The sequence below is a fragment of the Microtus ochrogaster genome, linkage group LG4 (genome assembly GCF_000317375.1).
Source record: "Microtus ochrogaster isolate Prairie Vole_2 linkage group LG4, MicOch1.0, whole genome shotgun sequence".
NCBI classification, from domain to species: Eukaryota; Metazoa; Chordata; class Mammalia; order Rodentia; family Cricetidae; genus Microtus; species Microtus ochrogaster.
In genome coordinates, this window is record NC_022030.1 from 48,212,924 (window position 1) to 48,220,286 (window position 7,363).

Below are 7,363 nucleotides of genomic sequence, written 5' to 3' on the forward strand. Positions count from 1 at the left end.
AGGAGGAGGAGGAGGAGGAGGAGGAGGAAGGGGAAGATGAGGGGAAGAGGAAGAAGAGATAGAGGAAGAGGAAGAAGAGAGGGAAGGGAATTGCCTCAGAAAAAGTTAATAGCAAATATGGGTCCATGGACTCTGGTTGTAGTAGCACAGGAGACCCTATTTTTTAAGGGTCAAAATTAGTAATCAACTAATTCTCCCAAACAATGCTGTTTAAAATTACCAATTTTCATTCCAGGGAAACATAGACGTATATAAAACATGTATGTTAGACATCTGGCTATTTCTGTGTAGTTGTAAGCAAAAAACTAATGGTGCTTGTTATTTTCTCTCAATTGTTGTAGTACTAACATGAAAACACCATAAATTCTAAGGACAGTACCCCAGTGGAGTGTACTATAAGAAACACTTTAGCTAAGCAAAACGAAACATTTCATTTTAAATTTAATATGAACAGTGTTAAAGACCAGAAGAGGGAAAGCAAACAGGAGGAGTAAGGAGAATTCAGGAGGGAAGAAGGTGGGACAAAGAGATGGTTCGACTATTTTCTCTCATAAAGATAACAAACATCACATACTGAAAACTAGAGATATTGCTCACACATCTATTCCCAATACAACACAAGGACTAGACATCTAAAACAGATTTATATTCAGCCAGTAATAAGTATAACAAATATACATTTGAAGGTAAGTGAGAATGGTCTGGAGAAGTATTTTGATAAAGGCAACAAAGACACTGTAAAATGTCAGCAATTGGGAAGCCACTGAAAAAAATCAGAAGGTAACCAAGTTACCCATCTCCATATGATTTTGTATTATTTTGTTGTGGACTGAGGTGATTTTACTTACATGGAGAGTGAAGGCTTGTCATAAGGCAGTAAAACCCTATCCAAGATATTTTGGAACTGATGTACAATCTGCCCTGAGGTAACCAAAGTTGACTTTGTCATTATCACTAATAAATTTAACTTCTTAACAATGCAATCTCAGTTAAAACAAATTTCAGAATTTACTGTGGACGGTGCTACTATGAAAACAATACCCTTTGTTAATGAGCTATGTTTCTTCTGCCCTCATGAGGCTAATGAAACTTCATACAAAAGTAACTAATAAACCTCCTGGTCCTTTTGAGATCCCTAGTCCTCTCATCCTGTCCTGCTTGGCAATGATTACCTAGGCTCCCCCTCTTGACACCTCCCTCCAGTTTCTACCAACAGTGTCTTCTATTTCTCTTGAGTTTCGCTGAATTTCTACACAAGCCAGGAAACCAGGAGTTTGTTTTGCCTTCCCCTAATACTTTCCCTATAAAATTCTACTCTGTGAATCACTGAAACAGAAGCACTTCCTGTTGTGGGAATTCCTGCCCTATGGTTCTTATTCGGTCATGTATCCCCATTGGACCACGCCACCCCAATACAATTGGCTATGGACCAAATTCCCACAGCACTTCCTCATCACCATGGTCACTGCCCTTACCAGCCTTTCAACAGTACCTGGAAGCAGTATGAGCACTGACTTCTAGACTCTTCTTGACTTTCAACTCTTATGCACATTACTTCCTGATGATATTATGGTCAACCATCAATCAAGTAATGGCTCTTGGTTCCCTTGTACCCTTCCACTTAAAAAGTACAAAACAATCTGGATGGCAGGGAAAAAGACATTCAAAAACAACTGACCTTTACTAAGTCAATCTTTCTGAAAGTCAAATTGCTCTCGTCTATCTTTCTGCAGGCCTTAAAATGGAGATATCAGCTAACACATCCTAAAAAAAAATGCTTTTACATGGGATAAAACCGGACTTGCTGAACATAGCGGACAATGAGGACTACTGAGAACTCAAGAACAATGGCAATGGGTTTTTGATCCTACTGCACGTACTGGCTTTGGGGGAGCCTAGGCAGTTTGGATGCTCAACTTACTAAACCTGGATGGAGGTGGGCGGTCCTTGGACTTCCCACAGGTCAGGGAACCCTGATTTGCTCTTCAAGCTGATGAGGGAGAGGGACTTGATCGGGGACGGGGAGGGAAATGGGAGGCGGTGGCGGGGGGGGGGGGAGGCGGAGATCCTTAATTGAATAATAAAATTTAATAAAAAAAATGCTTTTAAAAACAGTATTATTTGGTTTGTAACAGGTAACTCTGAAAGCTCTGAAATATCTGAGAAACAATGCGCTTCGTTGGCCTTTCTCAGTCCTACATTCACCACACAGAACGCTAGTAAATAGAGCGCAGAAGCTGGCAAACCACAAAGCTTAGGACAGTGGGAGAAGGGTAAGCGAGACAGTTCAAATCTCAACTCTCACTTCCTAGCTCACAAGCCTACTTAATTTTTACTAAGCTTTTTTTTTTTTACTATTTTGTGGTAATTACAATAGTTCTCACATTTGTTACCTGAAAGTACTGTCACATTAAATGTGGTGATTCACACACACAAAAATAAATCATTATTAGTTTATTAATAAGTTTTGTGCTGTGACGGGCACAAAAAGAACACATAAAAATATCTGTCAGTCTGGGTATTAAGGTATCCAGTACTTGGGAGGCAGAAGCAGGTAGATCTTGGAGTTCAAGGTCAATCTGGTCTATACAGTGAGATCCTGTCTCAAACAAAACAAAAATTTGCCTCTACCCAAGTTAAGTCAGAATACACAAGCCCTTCTTGATGACTACACTAATAAACAAGGAACTAAAATGAAACTTATGCTATGGTTGTGGTGGCCACACAGGGAACTGCAACAAACTGTCTTGGTTGTTTTGTGAAGAGAAAATTCTGGTGGGTTTTTATTTGTTTGTTTTTGTTTGGGGGGGGGGGATTGTCTGTTTTTGTTTTACAGAATCTTGCTGTGTTGCCAAGGCTAGTCCTGAACCCTTAGATCAGCTCTTATCTTCCTTTCAACCTCCCAATGAACTGGGATAAGAAGCTCAAGGTGAGATCAGAGACTGTTACTGAAGGAGGAAGACATAGGCTTCCAAGGTCTCCAGCAGGCACTGGCTTGAGAACCAGGCATTAAGGCTTGAGATCGGAAAACAAGTCATTAAGCAATAGCCTCAACATTTATTAACAAATAAAAGACCCAACCATAAACCATACACTGAACAGTTCTTTTTGTTTGCAACAAGAGTAAAAAAGTATTTAGTTGGCCTTAATGTTTTGGTTTTGGGGTATCTGAAATTTTATTTTCTAAAAAATATACTTCAGACCGGGCGGTGGTGGCACACGCCTTTAATCCCAGCACTCAGGGAGGCAGAGGCAGGCAGATCTCTGTGAGTTCGAGGCCAGCCTGGTCTAGAAGAGCTAGTTCCAGGGCAGGAACAAAAAGCTACGGAGAAACCCTGTCTCAAAAAAAAAATATACACATACATACATACATACTTCAGTTAGCCCCTGAGGTGCAATCCTTTTGTTTCTGCCACGTGAGAGCTGGGATTACGGATCTGTGCCACAACACCTTAATCTTTGCTTTGAAAGATTGAATATTAACAGAACCTAACCTTAGAAATATCGAGCATATTCTTTTAGACTTTAAAGAATTAGCTGAACATAAAACTTTCTTTTGAAAGCCTCTTTAGATTTTTACATGCCCAGTGAAGACTTGATTGTGTTTAAAGTAAACTTCACTGTGATTTTTCTCTAAAGGAATAACTAAATTAGCTTTTCAGAGCTGTAACACCTTTCCTACAAACATGTCTAAATAAGCCGGGGGGGCACTCCTTACAATTTAAGGTGTAAGTTTTCACTCCACCTCCCATATAAGCTAGGCTTTCCTACCCTAGCATGCCCAAGTATGTTACTGACTTTTTAAGTATTTCATAATTTTGATATTACAAAGTTTTTGTAAATTCAATCTTCAATTATTGCTAGTATATCAAACCACTTAATTTTCCATATTGACTAGTAATAATTTTGCTTTTTAATTCTATCAACTCTTTTCACATATTTAAGTTCCTCAAGAGAAAAATTCAAACATTTTTGCTCTTTTCCCCAATATCTACACCCTGATGACTTCCTTCTTTGCTGCAGTGGCTGGGGCTTGAAATCTTGGGAGATATACTTATTCTTCTCACATGGACACAATGTTAGTTTAGTCGATGGTTTTACACTGATGCCTTTTATTGGGCTGAAGCCGCCCTTTCATTCTTACATTTGAATTTTCATTATGAATCATCAAATAGTATTTTTGCACAAAATATTTTTTACCTTTAATTTTTACTTTTAATTTATGAAGAAAATTAATTACAAAGGTTAGTTTTTCAAATGTTAAATCAAGCATCCCAACTCTAAATTTTACTTAGTCACAATCTATTATTATCCATTTCCTGCACTGCTAGATCTCATTCAATGAAAACTCTAAAAATTTTTCTATTTGTTTGTTTGAGACAGGTTCTCACTGTGTAACTCTGGCTATCCTCGAACTCAAAGATCCTCCTGTCACCCTCCCTACTGCTAGGATTAAAGGTGTGTGACACCATGCCCAGCTTCTATTTTTACAAGATACTTTACAAGATTTTATTTTTGGCTTTTATCAGTTCACCCCTTTTCCATAGCTCATCAGATGCACTGCCTCCATTTTTATATTCTGCAAAGTTTTCTTCATAAATTTCTCAGGTTGGAACTATGGCTTAGTGGTTAAGAACAGTGGCTGCTCTTTTAGAAACTCAGGTTCAGCTCCTAGCACCAAAATGGTGGCTCACACCAATCTAACTCCACCACCAGGTATGTGCTGTAGAATATTAAGATATGTCACATTTGTTTATGCTATGGGATATTTTTTAATGATGCAAAGATATGTTGCATTCTTTTATGTTTCATTTGTTTAACTCTGTGAAGCTGTGTTACTTTGCCTGTCTAAAACACCTGATGGTCTAATGAGGAGTTGAACGGCCAAAAGCAAATCAGGAGAAAGGACTGGTTGGGCTGGTGATAGAGAGAGAATAAACAGAAGAAATCCTATTATGGTCAAAAGTGTACTTTCTATCATTTCAAGCTTTATTTATAGAGCCCTTTTATAGCCTAAAATACAATCTATATAAACAAAAATGAATTTAGTATTTTAAAGGAATTTACATTGTGTATTGCTTGATGAAATACCCCATACTTCTCACAGGCAAACTTACATTGTTCATGTCTTTCTGTAGCATTATTGATTTACCATTTCCTTTGTAAAAAGATATAAGCAGGAATACTGAAGTCTAACTAAAATTATGATTTGTACTTTTTCTTTCAATGTTTTTTAATTTTTTATAGAGATAAGATTGCTGTCTCCTTTAATGAAATAACTCAATTATCCTTAAGAATTGTCTCTTATTGTATATAATATTTCATGCTCTGAAATCTTTGACCTTACTTCAGCTAACCTAGCCTTCTTTTGATAAACATTCTTTTATTTTTTTCCAATAGTACCTTTTTAAAGTGGGTTTCTTATAAGTGATGTACACATTTGGTCTTAATATATGAGACCAACTCTCAACTTTTATTTTAGGTCCTTTAACTACTTTGCTGTTCAATAAACATATGTATAGGCTGTATTTCCAACTACAGCTGTATATTCAAACCCAACCTGTCTGGACTGCAGAGCTGACTCAGTGAGTAAAGTCGTCAGCACCCAAGTTCACGCACAAAGCAGGACAACAGCGCATCCACAATCCCAGGGCTCCCACAGCAACGTGGAAGGCGGAGGCAGGGCTACCAGTCTGGCCTACATAATGACAAAGGTCAAGAGAATTTGTCCCAAACGAGTTGAAGGTGAGCCTGGTACCAAAGACTGCCCTCTCAGCTCCAGAGTGCAGCAGCACAGACTCTCGAGATCTCTCCTTAATTGTTTCATCACTGGTTCTCTTTGACTCTTCTGGATGGAGTAGTTTGATTTTATTCAACTCTTCTACTTGCATATAATCTAAACTCTGTTTTCTGTCTTTTTACTGCTTATTCCAAAGCTTACATTATTTACACAGTCAGATATGTTTATGCACTGTGTATTTAAGATATACTAGGTCACAGGCAGTCCATAAACTTTATGGGGATTTCCCTTCCATTATTTGTCTCAGTGAAGTCACTTTCATATCTGTTTAAAATATGAAGAACATGTGTATACCCATATACCTACCATTTACTCTTCATTCTGCTTTTGCAGACCGGAGATTTCATCTGATATACCTTCTGTATCAAAAGGTCTTTAAAAATGGATACTTAGCTGTGCGGTAGAGCTGCACAACAGCAATTTCAACACTTGGAAGGCTGAGGCGGGTAGATCTCTCTGAGTTCCAGGACAGTCAGTACTACATAGAGAGATCATGTCTCAAAATAAGTAAAAGTTAATAATAGTAACAATAAGAAGTACAGCGTTTGTGCTAAAGAACTGTAGACTGACATTTTCCTTCACTGCTTTAAAGATGCTCTGCCTCCGACCTGCAGGAAAACTATGCAGTTACTGCTTTCTTATGTAAAGAGTTATTTCTCCGCTAAACATCTTTAATACCATTCTATTTATTAGTAGGTGTTAGTTATTTATGATGGGCCTTAGCAAGATTTTCTTTGTTTCTTCTATCTGGAGTCTACTTGATACCCTGAATTTATAGTTTTTGTGGTAGATAACTTCCAAATAATCTCCAAATGGTTTCTGCTTCATGGTACTTGAGTCTTTATGCCAAAACTCACTCCCTACATTTGGCTAAACTTACTGACCTGCTTTTATTAAAGTTTTTTTAACTTTATTTTATGTACATGTACATCTATGCACCAAATGCATGAAGTATCCACAGGGGCCAGACCAAGAAGTTCTGAACTTCCATGAGACTGTAGGTAAAGCTCCAACTTCTGTGAGTTGCCTGGTCATGCTGATTCATCATGTCAATAGAACAGTAAAACACGATTCTATAACATGTTCTGAGACACAGTGGATGCCTACTTTGGTTTCTTTAACAGAAAATTTCCTTCTACATCAACAAATTTCTCCCCCTATTCTAATCTAGTTAGAATTTTTTTTCTTTTTTCCTTTTGAGGCAGGGTCTTAATCTGTAGCCCAAGCTGACCTGGACCTCACCATGTAGCTGAGCCACCATGTACAGCTCAACTGGTTGATTACTCTCCAAACTTTGAAGCTCCTGGTCCAAGATGGACTGTCATGGTCACCTAACAGAGACAATTTTACACACACACAGGCACACACAACACACACTATTCTACAGAAGAGACTGAGACATCATTCTTTAAAAGAAAGTTTCCTATGGAGATAATCAAACACATAGAAATAACTCAAAATTAATTATCTAAAAGTCCAGCACAGTGGTGCACACCTGTAATTCCAGCACAGTGGTGCACCCCTGTAATTCCAGCATAGTGGTGCACACCTGTAATTCCAGCA

The 7,363-nt window shown here is 38.0% G+C and overlaps 1 protein-coding gene across 1 annotated transcript in view; it reads right to left on the reverse strand.

Moving 5' to 3' along the window:
• The window catches only part of Abi2 (abl interactor 2), a 58,922-nt gene that overhangs the window by 6,525 nt on the left and 45,034 nt on the right, over positions 1 to 7,363 (reverse strand). The gene's annotated exons all lie outside the window — the stretch shown is intronic.